This window comes from Suncus etruscus, chromosome 12, assembly GCF_024139225.1.
Source record: "Suncus etruscus isolate mSunEtr1 chromosome 12, mSunEtr1.pri.cur, whole genome shotgun sequence".
In the NCBI taxonomy this organism is placed as follows: Eukaryota; Metazoa; Chordata; class Mammalia; order Eulipotyphla; family Soricidae; genus Suncus; species Suncus etruscus.
The window spans coordinates 66,981,619-66,996,133 of NC_064859.1; the positions used below are offsets into that span (position 1 = coordinate 66,981,619).

The following is a 14,515-nucleotide window of genomic DNA, read 5'->3' on the forward strand; positions in this document are numbered from 1 at the left end:
AGCAGGTAGCTTAGTTGCAAAACATGAACAGCACCAGGCAGGCATATGTTCCTTCAGATGTTTAGCCATACACTGTCCTCAACATCAGTGTTAAAGTACCTTCCTTTCCTCCACTGTCACTCAGGTGAGTATCTATGGAGTACGGAGTTTTCCTTCTCACTATAGGAAATGACATAACTTTTTAATTTTATTTACTTATTTAAAAAACAGTTTATTTATTTTATTAATTGATTGGTTTTTGAGCCACACCCGGCAATGCTCAGGGGTTACTCCTGGCTCTGTGCTCAGAAATCACTCCTGGCAAGCTCAGGGGACCATATGGGATGCCTGGAATCAAACCAGCTCCGTCCTGGGATAACCATATGCAAGGCAAGAGCCCTACCGCTGTGCTATCTCTCTAGCCTCTTTTTATTTTTTAAATGTTGCTTTGAGATAGTTACACATTTACAAACTACAAATTTATTTTTTGTAATATATTCATATATCAAATCTGCAACTAATAGTTGCACATAAGTTCTACCTCAACAAATTTAAAGTTCTGTCAATGAACAGAATTTTTAGCTTTTGGAAATGGGTTTTTCAAATAACTAAATTATCTGGAGATTCAGGTTGTGGCTATCTCAATAGCTGGTGTTTTATATTGCTGAGAAGGATTTCATGGTATGCATTGAGCAGTTTGCAACTAATAACCTATTGAAGGATATCAGGTTGTTTGTAATTATGAGCTATTATGAATCAAGCTACAATAAACAATTATGTAAATTTTTATAAATTTACATTTCTCTGAGATTACAATGTCTGGTAATCAATGTTTATTTCTGAAGTATAAATTGCCAAACTGTTTTCTTTTGTGGCTTTATATAAAGGTCTTGGCATTTTATGGGCACTTGATGCCATTTTCTGCTGAAAAATCTCTTGTAAAGTAAAAATCTCTTCTTAGTAAGGTCTTTGTCATCTTTTCACCTCTCATAATCTTTGCTGATTCAAAATAAGAATCTGGAAACAGTATTCTATCTTACTAGATTCTTTTTTTTTTTTTTTTGTGGATCCTCCTATGGAACCTATCACAGGAGCCCTACCATAGAGTTCCTCATCACTAACCTATGTCCACTAGGCCATCTTTAGAGCTTTGCTACTCAGAAATGAAATCATGGAGGTACAGGACATGCCTGTGAAGAAAATTGCTAAATTTAATGAATAAGCCAAAAATGAATTAAACTGATGAACAGGCTCCAGTTATTAGCTCATTGTCATAAATCAGAGTGTGTGAATGGCACCCAGGAAAGATCCCTAGACCTTACTCAATGAGACTGTAGTGATGCTAGTCTGCTAGTCTTCAGTTTGGGATTGTTGAGTTCCCATTTCCAGGAACCCAAATAGATCTTCATCTTAACACAGTATCTGAGAAAGAAGTGATTTCTTTTATAATCTTGTTTAATATTAGTGCATTATAATATGATTCATGAATAATTCACTTATATTTATTGGTATATAATGCTCGTTGTGTAAGAGAAGAGCCATTTGATTGTTCCCATTTAAAGAAATTTGTATGCTTAAATTACTTTAAATTAGCTATCTAGTAAATAGAATTCTTTGTACCCAAATTTTAATATGTAATTTGTTCAGTTTATTTGGGGGCTACATCCAACTATGCTCAGTGCTTACTACTGGTGGTGCTTGGGATGCAGTGACAAAAATTAAACTTGGATTAGTGGTGTACAGGGGAAGACTGTTACCCACTGATTATCATACTTTTGATTATTAAACTGCTTTTATATAAAGAGGTAGATTGACTTTTAGAATATTTTTAAAGTTTTGTAAAGTAAGTATAAAATACTGTTAGTTGGAAATGTTTATACTTGAGACTACAGAAGACATTTATTTTCCCTTCTCATCTTTCTTGTTACATAAAAATTTTGTTTCCAAATGGTGAAGTATATTAGAATATTACAGGTATATATATTAAGTACTTACCATATACTATATTTTATAAGTTGTTTGTTTGTTTGTTTGTTTTTTGGGCCAAACCCGGTGATGCTCAGGGGTTACTCTTGGCTATGAGCTCAGAAATTGCTCCTGGCTTGGGGGACCATATGGAATGCTGGGGGATTGATCCACAATCCATCCTAGGTTAGCGTGTGCAAGGCAGAAGCCTTACCATTTGCGCCAATGCTCCAGCCCCTCCATCTTCATTTTTATAATTTTAAAACGATTACATTAAAAATAATCTCACTGTTTTTTATTTAACATAAAAATTAGAAAAATAGTCTTCTGTTATACAAGAAATGAATGTAATTACATGTCTGGTATAGATAATGTAGCAAATTTGGCCCTGTTAATTAGCACTTTACTAAGAGTCCCTTATTTTTGTTTTTACCAAAGAACATGAATGATTAACTAAAATATCTTTCACTTAAATTAAAATATCTTTATTGTAATGTAAATAAATGTAAGTTTAATGTAAGTTAAAGATATTTTAGTGTCATGAACTGGTTTTGTAGTATACATGTTTAAATGATGAGTGACAACCCAGGTGTACAAGAACTTTACTTTATTTGCCACCACAACCACGAGCTATAAGTCCCATTTTGAGTCACTCAAAACAATTTTGTTGGCAACAAAAATATATATAAATTTTACCAATTTAAAATAGAGATGTTGGAACAGCTGTTTTTACTGTCTTTGTTAGTATGGACCTCTTGCATCAGTCTAGAAAGCCCCTGGGATTTTGTCAACTGCTACTGGATCGGATCACAAGTTATCAAGGAGGATGTCTGTCAGTTACAAAGTGTACTTATTATCTTAGGGAAAAAGGGAGGGAAAAGACTGAAGAACTCTCATGTATTCTTGCTCCAGAGATAAAATATACAACCACTTCGTCCTGCATCATTCCCTCCTACAGGCCTATGATATCTGGTTCTGGGAAACTCTCCTTTCCAAATCCCGGAATCTGAGTGGATTCAACAGTTGATTCCAGGCATGGTCTGGCAGGCTGCAATGGTCAGCTATCATGATAAATAACAGAATGCACAAATCTTCTAAAAGTTAATATGTGCTCTCATCGAAATTAAACACACATAGTGTTAGAGCTAAGCTCTTACATTGTCTTATGAGAAATAGCCTCAAATTTTCCAGCTCCCTGGAAAAAATTGTTTTAAATTATTTTAGTATATATTTACATATTCACTCTATAATGCTAAATATGAGTATATCTCAATAGTTCACTTTTTCCAATCACCAAGTACTTATCTATTAACTTCTCATTTGGAGAATATGGTGTTTCTGACTCATGCACTTTGCTCTTCCATCTCACTTCCTGCCTCAAATCTAACTATAATTATATTAGATTATTTTCATAATAATGAAAACACTGTTGACAGGTGATTCATGCTTACTACATCCTTAATTCACATAATGATTTCCCCAAAATTATGATTTGTGATTGTGCTTTTGCAGGTCTACTTATGTGCTTGTTGCAAATTCACCCCAACCTTCTTTTAATTAAATACAAGTTCCTCATTAAAAACAAACATTTTAGGTGCAAGCTTTAAGCTATCTATAAAGTTCTAGGGCGTTACAATGGGTTCTTGTCAGGTGGATGTTGGGGACTCCTGAGTATTTTGAGATGATCTTGTTGCCAACACCCAGGGTGCTGTCTTCTCCTGCTAAATCATCTCCTGAATTCTGTGACATTCTCTTCCTCATATGGGGTTGCCATACTTAGATTTCCCCAGAAAAGATCCTTACAGAATCATTTTTGATAAATTTTTATAATATAATATCTGTCTGAGTGAAAGTATAGATAGATCAGAATAATGTTTAAATTATAAAACTTTCACTCCTTAATATTTTTTCTTTTCTTTTCTTTTCTTTTTCTTTTTCTTTTTTGGGGTCACACCCGGCAGTGCTGGGGGGGGGGATTACTCCTGGCTCCATGCTCAGAAATCGCTCCTGGCAGGCAGGCTCGGGAGACCATATGGGATGCTGGGATTTGAACCACAGTCCTTCTGCGCCTAAGGCAAACGCCTTACCGCTGTGCTATCTCTCTGGCCCCACTCCTTAATATTTCTGTTTTGAGATCTCATTGTACAAATGAATTTAATGGCTTTTTATTTTTTCTCTATACATGATTTTTATTCCCTCCAGTTTCCTTTTATCCATTCTCCTTTTCTATTCAGCCTTTTACCAATAGATTTGGCAGTCATCAGAAGTGCTTTGACTACATGGATTACATGGTCCAAACAATGTAGCAGCATTCAAAGAGTATTCTGACTGCTTGATGACAAATCCTTCCTGGAAATCTATGTCAAGATCTAGAATTAAGAATTGGAATTTGGAGCTAGATGGCAGCATGTAGAATCCAACCTTATTAGCTCTTGACAAATTGCTGAACTTTGCTCCATCTTGATGTCATCATCTATAAAGTGGCAATTACTAAGGAGTTTATGAAACAATTAAAAATTATAATACCTATGGGATTGTGCCTAATGTGCATCAAATGCTATCAAAGTGATAGTAGAATATTTATTTGACAATTGAGAAATTATCATTGAAAAGACTATCTTTTACCTGAAGAGAACCACCAAAAAATTGAATGAAAGAGCAGAGCAGGGCTGGAGCATGGGTGCAAGAGGTAGGATGTCTGCTTTGCACGTGCTAATCTAGACTGGACCACAGTTCGATCCCCCAGCATCCCATATGGTCACCCAAGCCAGGATCAATTTCTGAATGCATAATCAAGAGTAGCCCTTGAGCATCGCCGGTGTGCCCCCTTCCAATAAACCAAAAAAATTTGGTGGGAGAGGATGTGGGGTTCTCAATACTTACCCTTCAAATTTTCTTTTACTGTACTCTCAGTACAGTATCCAGTTTTTATGTTTCTAATATCCTTATGAGAAAACCTTTACTTCATTTTCCCAGAGTAAATGTTGAATTTTCAACTGAAAAGGAAGACCTCAGGATGTCTAATGGACCTTTAGTCTTTCAACTAGTTCACTAGCATTTTTACCCTGCCCTTTCCTTCCATTGACCTGATTCCTCTGTTCCTTAATTTCAGAGTCTCTAGGATAAATCTGTGTGCTATGTGGCCACTTAATTTGCTAGAATATTACCTATCTTCTTTGGGTCAGTTTTTACTATTATTACTTAGTACTGCAGTCCAGTTTTGGAAACAGTATTGTTGTTTCTCCTATTGTTTCCCCTATTGTTTGTACTTCTAAATTCTATGCTTATGTCATTTTAGTGGCATTTTTAAAAAGAACAGAAATTGCTAAATTGTTTGAATCTGATATCTTTAACAGAATTCTACAGGATTTAACATATTAATCTCTTACACATAACTAAATCTCAGAAAAAGACAGATTTCATTTTTAACCCTCTCCTAAAAATGTCATCTAAAAACCCCATTTTTTGTTTGAATTAATCATAAGAAAGATTTATGTTTTAAATACCAGCTTATAGCTAATTAGTAAAATGAATTCTTCCATTTTTAAAATTCAACTCTGGGTGTCTTAGATGATTATTTTTCCATTAACTTCCACTCTATTGTCTCCATGCTAGTCTTTCCCAGTTGTATCTTTCTTCCTTTGTAAAATCCTTTCTCATAATTTTCAGGTTTCAATGTTTCCCATTTTCTATCCACTCCTATCAATTTTGTTTTATATTTTAAATTTCCTGTAATCCTCTTCTTAGAGTTATTGGTAGTCCTGCATGACTAAACAACGGACTTCCTCCAACAAAAAGACTATTTAAAATTTGTGTTTGTAATTATAAAATTTAGTGAAATAAATAAAACATTAAAGAGTGGGAAAATAAACATTGGTATCTAAAGTGAAACAGCACCTTGTGCCCTCATAGCCTCCTTCTTGTTTACTGTTGTTCCCGAGCCAATTAACATCCTTACCTGCTCACAGTATAAATGCTTAACTTGTTTCTAAGTTCAAAATTTATACCACAGCTTTGTCTACCCCTGCTGCCTTCTTCTTTTAGTGTATTTAGAAGCAACTATCATATGCAGAGATGACACCCAAAGTCACTGGCTTATCATTATGATCTTGCTGATATTTTATGAGATTTGTGGGTAAATTTGCTGCCATTACATTTAGCCACCCCATTCCATAATAGCATAGATGGGAAAGCACATTGATGTGGAATGCCTGGCTCCTTCATGATTCTGAATTTCTGGGAATTCATGGAAAGGCAGGTATTTGTTTGGCAAAAGTGGGGAGAAGAAAGGTTCTGAAAACAGGAAGGTTGGTTTTTAGATTTAGAGCGACAAAGAATGCATACTCTGAGCTGTGTTTTGTCAGATGTCACAGGCTCTGGCCCAACTTCTTGGTCTCCTCTTGCTCTTCTGGGGGCTGGTGATGATTCAATAAGAACAGATGACGTGTTCGTAGCAGAATATCTGGTCTCCAGCAGGCACTTGTTCCTGATCTGTGTAAATTTTGAATAAGGAATTCAAGAGTGAGGAAATGGCATAGACTTTCAGCACAGCTCCCAAGAAATGAATTTTAATTCAGATATTTGAATGTAAATGTAGGATTAAGAAAAAATACAATATAGTATGAACAGAGGTACCTGGAAGCAGGGTCTTCTCAGGCAACCTTCTGAATATAACTCTCTTGGAAACAGTGTATTTCTTAGTTAACTGAGGGTTTGGACATAGGCTTTATCTGTGTGGCAGGACTTACTGAGAATAATTCAGTGGTCTTTAGTGAACTTTCTCAGAGGGATCTCTGAGTGGACACAGGTTCCAAACACACACAGGTGGAGTGTGTTTTGGGGATGGTGAGCCAGCGTTTTCTGTTGCTCTTAACTAGCTCTTTCTTGTATCTCTTCCCTTGACTGGGAAGTTATGCTCCTCTACTTATAGAGATCTAGCATCACCATGGAATAGGAGTCTTTCCATCTTGTATTCCTTTTTAGAGACTAGCCTGGGGCTTTTTAAGCAGTTCTAAGAGGGTTTGGGGACCAACCACTCTAGCAGTACTCAAATATCCAGGCAATATGATGATTCAATACTTAGATACAACAATGCAGCACTAATAGGCTCCAGGGCTGGGGTTACTCAAGAGCTTTCATGGTCATATCCACCAATACTTGAAGTGAGATATAATTTTCAATTATTTTGATAATGATGAGAGAACTATCTATACATATAGAGTAGATGACTCTTTAGTCCTTATTCCTGCAGTATAAATTCCTTTCTGGTCATTTTGGTCTTTAAATATATTTACAGGACAGATATAGTACAAAAGTAAGATGCTTTCCTTGCACAGGGCTCACCTGGTTTCAATACCCAGCACCAAACACTGCAAGGAGTAATCTCTTCATACAGAGTCAGGAGTAAGTCTGAGGACCAATTGGTAAGACTCCTTAACAATTATTTGTATATAATTTGAAAATAGTTTTTTCTTTTGATTTGATGTAATTTACAAAATCTGATTGGGTTTAAAACTATTTTTTCTCCGAGTTGGTGATTGGGTTTAAAAATATTTTTTCTCCGAGTCGGCACAATAGGTAGGCACAGCGGTAGGACATTTGCCTTGCATGTGGCTGACCCAGGATAGAACTCAGTTCGGTTCAGTTCCTAGTGTCCCAAATGGTCCCCCCAAGCCAGGAGCGATTTTTGAGTGCAAAGCCAGAAGTAACCCCTGAGCGTCACCGGATATGGCCCCCCCAAAAAAACAAAAATAATTTTTTCTCCCTACTTTATATATTTACTTTGTGCAACTTTTAATGATATAGATTTTTATATCCATTTATTTATAAAATAAATAACATATATAATATCTTATATATATTATATAATTAAATATCCAGAATGATTTTATATCAGTTATTACTGAGTTTAATTTTATATTCTTACAAAATATCTACATATATTGATTACATTATCTTAGCTTAAAGTGGCCAATTTCTAGATTATAAGCTTTCATGAAGATAACTGTGAATGTTTAGTCTTAATATTTTTTAGTTCAAGCACATGAAATAACTTATACATTTAATACTAAGCATACCATTATTACAAAAATGCAATAGGATGTTGAGGAGATAATTATTATGATAACATGAGGGTGACTAACATAGTCTACCTTCAAAATGCAGACCCTAATGTACTGGTAGAAAGTTTTTAATCTCTTCTTTCTCCATGCAATAATGGATAAAATTCTGAGTCACTGGCATAATTTCAGTTTTATAGCCTTTAAATTATTTAGATGATACTATCAACAGTGCTATGTAAACCACAAAACATCTAATAGGATTCATGGATATAATGGTACAAATATTATTTACCTTGTAGTACAACAAACTCATTTTAAAGAAACATGTTGAAAACATTTCAGTTGAATCACTTTCTTACTTTCATTATAAAATATGAGGTGGGGCTCATTTTGCTGAGTGGTAGTGCCTTGCAGGTGGAAACCTTCAGGTACCATCATGGTTCCATCACTGGGAAACAATCCATCTATCTATCAATGTGTTTTAAGTAGCACAGTCATTGTGACCTCTAGTGGCACAACACAATGTGCAAATTCAGGTAAATGGCAAACAAGCATGGCCCAGCTCTGACCACCGCAATAGCAGCAATGATAAAAGAAAAGAAAGGAGAAGGAAAAATAAAGTCAATATGAGATGGTCCTAGATTAAAATATTTAGCTATTGGATGTAATTAAAAAAAATTAGAAAAATTATGTGCTTCAACAAACTCTTCAAATTACTGTAATAGTTATAATGTTCTAGTCCAAGATTAAAAAAATTTCTTGAATTTTTAAGATATATAATCCAAAATATACAATATATTGTCTAGATATTAATATCTAATACATTATCTAATATAATATTCTATTAGGTATATTACAAATCTTGTATTTAAAAATACTCAAAATTCAGAGCTATGAGTAAAGTCACAACTATGCTCAAAGTAAGTTCAATGTTACAACAATCTTAAGCTTTACAGTATAGACTGTGACCTCACTTTGTACTGCATTAATCCTTTCACAGGCTGTCCTTCCTGCAGCACTGCCATTTGATTAAATTGATTACCTGCCTCAAACTGTCTTGACATTTTCACCAATTCAAGCAAGGTAGCCATCTTCCTTTCCCTCTCCGAATGTGATTTATCAGCCTCAATAACCTTGCCTGGGTTTCAGTGCTATTTCACATGAGGAGAAAATGTCCCCTTCTTTGTCAGGGGGCAACTGATGCAGTTAGAATGAGCTTGCACTCATAACAGCAGAGCTTCTCTGTACAGCATTGATTCTAAGAGCATGCATATTTTTACATAATTTAAGTGAGTACACTTAAAACATAAACAAAAATGTTGCTCTTTTGTTTGATTTTAAGCTATACCAGCAGTTTTAAGGAATTACTCAATGAATTACTCTTGTAGAGGCTTAAGGGACCCTATGTAGTGCCAGATATGGAACCCAGGTCAGCCACATGCAAGACAAATATTCTAACCATAATATTATGTCTACAGTCCCCTGATGTTACATTTTTGATGTTTATAATTTTCTGGAAATTATCCTCTATTAATTTCATGCAAAATCACACTCATACATACACATACACCACACACACAAACACAATACATTTTTATCCCTAGTTGAAAGTTATGAGAAGATTCAAATGTTCTGTTATGCAGAAATTATTTGTCCTTTGCAAAAAAGAAAGTCTTTCTACTTCCTAATTTACTATAATTTTTCATATCAGACTTTCCCTTTAAACTTTCTAATTTCCACTAAAGTTGCCAATTTAGTTTCTACTTATTTATCTAAATCCTGCTCAATGTCTGCTTTATCCAAAAGTTTCAATTCTCAAAAAAGTAATCTATAGTACTTAAATACCAAAAGACTTCCTGTAGCACCAAAATTGAACCTTAGGTTATGATTAACTTTGCATCATACTTCTTGTACTAAATCAAGCATAGTTAAAATTAGTGTTTAATAATAATGATAAAAGTAATAAAAATTCACATAGAATTTATATCCCTAATACCTTTTAAAGTGTTTTATAAATACAATTTCATTTATATTTTCCACCATCCCAGAGCTTGGACAGTTGAAATATTTCAAAACTGACTCTAAAAAATGGTTCTGCTTTGATGCATGGTCAGAGACATATTGCTTTATCTCTGAGCCTTTTTAAATTCATTATTGAGATATTATTGACCATAAGTTTTCTTTGAATACTTATATTTTTAAAACAATACATTTAAAACACTACTAGCTCACATTCACACCAATTTAAAATTAGAAAGTCAATTGACTCTATAGAAAAATTATTTATAAGATTAATTATAGGCACAATATCAACAGTTGATCACAACTGGATGAGGATCTTGAGGCAAATTTAGATATGACTAAATACAAGAGTGGTTTAGAACAAGGTTTTAGGTCAAGGGAACAGGATTCAAAACTGTTGTAGAATGAATAGAAAAGAAATTGTTGGGAGTTAGGTTCTTTCTTCTCATAATACTTAACTCACAATATCTGGAAAACACAAAACTAGAGCTTAGTATAATTGTGTGTGTGTGTGTGTGTGTGTGTATATATATATATATATATATATATATATATATATATATATATATATTTCTGCCACTGATGGGAGTATCATTCTGACAAATATGGGGAAATTGTAAGGCATATAATACATTTTACAAAATATATAGTGCTTTATAAGGAAAATTACTATTAAGAGACGTTAAAGAAGACAAATCAATAGAGAGATGAATCACATTATGATTAGGATGACTTAATATTGTGGCAATGTCAACTCTCCATATTAAAGAATTATCAAATTTTAACCAAAATTTCAAAGGGATTATAAGGTACACGATATTTTATGTGGAATAGTAATGAATAAAAAAATCTCTAAACTACATGTAAAGAAGACCATTGGAAGAGAATAATATTGCTAACCAGACCTCAGGATTTACTATGTGGTTATAATAATTAATTATTTGTGATATTAGATGTGGGTAACAAGTGAATCTATAAATTTGGAAAAAGTTTTTAATCAAGTCATTTAATATTGCATGATTGGACCTCAGAAAAGAGAATGTCAAAAGCAGATAAAGGAGTCAGTTTTCACTAAACACATTTTCTTCTTGTATTCCCCACACAAACATTAATCTTTTTTAAATGAAAGATCTTTATATATACTATGAGGTCAAATGTGAAATAAAAAAACAGAGGTGAACTGGACAAAGATCTGTATTTGCCTAGGGTGGGGAGATAGTATAGTGTGAAAGGGACTTGCCTTGCACACAGATCACCTTAGTTTGATCCTTGGCCTCCTATCCTGCCAGGATGATGCCTGAGGGCAGAGCCAGAAGTAACCACTGAGCATTGTCAGTTGTGGTTCCCCTCAAAAGCAAAACAAAATCAAGAAAAATAAACACAACAAAATAAAAAATTACAAAATTTGCTTTTTCCCAAAATGATGGTTCAGTCAAAGGGCATTTCTTATTCTGGGGAAAATTTCAAATCAATGTTCTGATCTAGAAATACTATAAAAGGAAAAGCCTTAAAATTGTCATATAAACCCAGGGGTCTAAGCACTTTGCTTCCAAATCAAATATTCTTTCTAAGAAAACCTCAATAGGGGCCGGTGAGGTGGTGCTAGAGGTAAGGTGTCTGCCTTGCAAGCGCTAGCCAAGGAAGGACCGCGGTTCAATCCCCAGGCGTCCCATAGTCCCATATTGTCCCCCAAAGCCAGGGGCTATTTCTGAGCGCTTAGCCAGGAGTAACCCCTGAGTATCAAACAGGTGTGGCCTGAAAAAACAAAAAAAGAAAAAAGAAGAAAACCTCAATAAATATTAACAATGCAAGTTCCTGGGGATGGATAGTATAGGGGTTAAAGTGCTTGCCCTGAATAAATTGAGAAAAGCTGTGGTAATACCTTGTTACCTTGACAAGCACAAGGGGCACACAGGGGGCTGGGTTGACTGAGAATCCAGAACGGGTCCCCAAGACTCCTGAGCATCATTTAGGAATCATTAGCTCATCCACCCTACTGTGGACCCAAATTAATAAAAGGTCAACTCTTTAGATATACATTGATCAAAGCCCTAGAGTTCTGTGAAGTTGACCAATATAAATAAACGGAAAAGAGAGAAGAAAAATAGAAGTTCTTATTTGGGGGGCGCTGCTAGCAACCTCTTTTGCAGATCATGGCCCTGGCCCATATCCAGGCTTCAATTTTAGCCAGTATTGAAAATTGAGTGGCTGAATTTTAGGAAACAGCTTTGACTTCAATGATGGCACTGAAAATTCTTCTTTTTGTCTTTTGTAACAGGGCTCAGAAAGAGGAGAAATATCACTAAATTGTCCACATCTCTTAGAAAGTTTGATTGGCTATTTCTGGTTGAACAGTAAGATTGGTATTTGTTTTAGAGACAAATACATATGTTCCTTTTGCTTTTATTTTCCTCTTTGATGTGTGTGTGTGTGTGTGTGTGTGTGTGTGTGTGTGTGTGTGTGTGTGTGTGATGAGAATGAGAGAGACTAACTGAAATAGTATTACTGTTCCTGGACATCAAGAAGAAAATTTTTTTCTTTGATATACTCATTTTTAAGTTTTTTTTTTAATGTTGCTCTGTCTACTATATTAGGAAAAAGGGGGAAAGCGAATTTAAGGTACAGAAAATGGTCTAATTCTTCATCTGTATATACTATAGAAGGGTACCCTTTAATATAGCTGCACATTTGATTATCCCCTCAGTTTGTCTATTCTTCATTAAAAATCTTTCCTTCCATCTATCCTGCTATTGTACCTACACATTTCTTTGTTTAAACAGATATATGATCACTAAGTAGTAAGTTAGACATAGAGGAGACTACTTATTTTAGCAGCCTGGGGGGTGAAGGTGGGGGATATGGGTTGCAGGATGGGAACAGGGGTGAAGGGAGGATAAATTTGGTGATGGGAATTGCCCTGATCTGATGTTAATTATGTATCTAAAATACTATTGTGAAAGATATATAAGCCTAAATGGTTAAAATAAATATTTAAAAAATAGTCCTATTTTTCTACACTCCAGTCTATACTTATGTGTACTGGACCAATAGGGATAGAGTCAAATAAATTTTGGGCTGCTCATAGTTAATTCAGTCTTCCTGAGATTATTTAGCCAGAGTAATGAAAGACACCAAAAGAATCTAAGAGAAGTAATCTTGTCCATACTGAAAAGTTTACTTTCCTTAAAATATATTTTTGTTATTTGATACTGACTCAATTCACTTTATTCTGGTGAGCAAGATAAACAGGAATTGTTTTTGTACTAGACATGTCTTCAGTTCTACACTAGCAATTATTGTATGCAATGAACAAATTCTGAAATATTGCTCTCAAATATAAAATATTAAAACAGCTCAGCATGTTAGAATAATTCATTATCTTTAAAGTAAGAAATAAATGTAGAGATATTCATGTTAAGAAAAAGATAAAAGCTGGGGCCGGGCGGTGGCGCTGGAGGTAAGGTGCCTGCCTTGCCTGCGCTAGCCTAGGACGGACCGCGGTTCGATCCCCCGGCGTCCCATATGGTCCCCCAAGAAGCCAGGAGCAACTTCTGAGCGCATAGCCAGGAGTAACCCCTGAGCGTCACAGGGTGTGGCCCAAAAACCAAAAAAAAAAAAAGAAAAAGATAAAAGCAACGTAATGTGATGAGCATTAGATATATTAGTTTCATCTACATAATTATTTGTGTTGGAAAAGTCATTTAACATCTATTTGAATATCTGTGTGTGGTAATGTATGAAATGATAATAATACCACATAAGAATGACTAATGCTAATGAATATTAGTAATAACCCCAGTGGGAAGAGAAAAGATGGGTTAAAGTTTGAAATTATATATAAAAGAGTAGTACTTTGGAATACAATGCAGAGATAAATCCTGACCCTCCAGAGGCTTTCTGATTTATGCTATAGAAATAAAATGTTAATATGTAGTACAACATCACAAATCCTAACTAATTGGAAAAAAGCTTATTTGAATCTCTGAGAGGTTTTGCAGGAAATCCAGTTCTATTTCTTTAAAATGCACATATCAGTATGAGCTGCTGGTAAGAAAATTGCTAGATAACTCTCCATTAATAACCAGATTAGGATTTAATCATTATTGATTTATTAACTGAGAGTCACCACACTTTTAGGGTCTATAGTAGGCCAAATACTGAGGACAAACACAGAAATAAGGAATTGTTGATTCTCAGTAAGTGTTCATTTTAGTGTGTGTTTGGTGGGGGAGGTAGAGATTGTCAAAATAATGCTATATCATCATACAATATTACAAATAATGTTATGGTACAGGTAGGTAGGGGATGCGATGGGTTCATAGTGAGAATGACTGAAAATATTTGCTATAAAAAATGAGCACCTGTAAAGAGATCTCAAAGGGTAAATTGGAATAAGTAAAAAAGAAATGATTGGTAATATTTAATTTTTGCAGTAATAAAGTTATACATTAAACATTTTCAAGTCTGGAATTTTAGAAGCTAAGATT

General features: G+C 34.6%; 1 protein-coding gene across 11 annotated transcripts in view; it reads right to left on the reverse strand.

Annotated features, from left to right (window-relative positions):
• MYT1L (myelin transcription factor 1 like) overlaps positions 1-14,515 on the reverse strand; it is a 476,191-nt gene that overhangs the window by 258,065 nt on the left and 203,611 nt on the right. For all 11 annotated transcript variants that reach the window (XM_049784897.1, XM_049784892.1, XM_049784887.1 and 8 more), the window contains exon 3: positions 6,289-6,435. The gene's annotated coding sequence lies outside the window, so the exon portion shown is untranslated. The remainder of the gene's footprint in view (positions 1-6,288; positions 6,436-14,515) is intronic.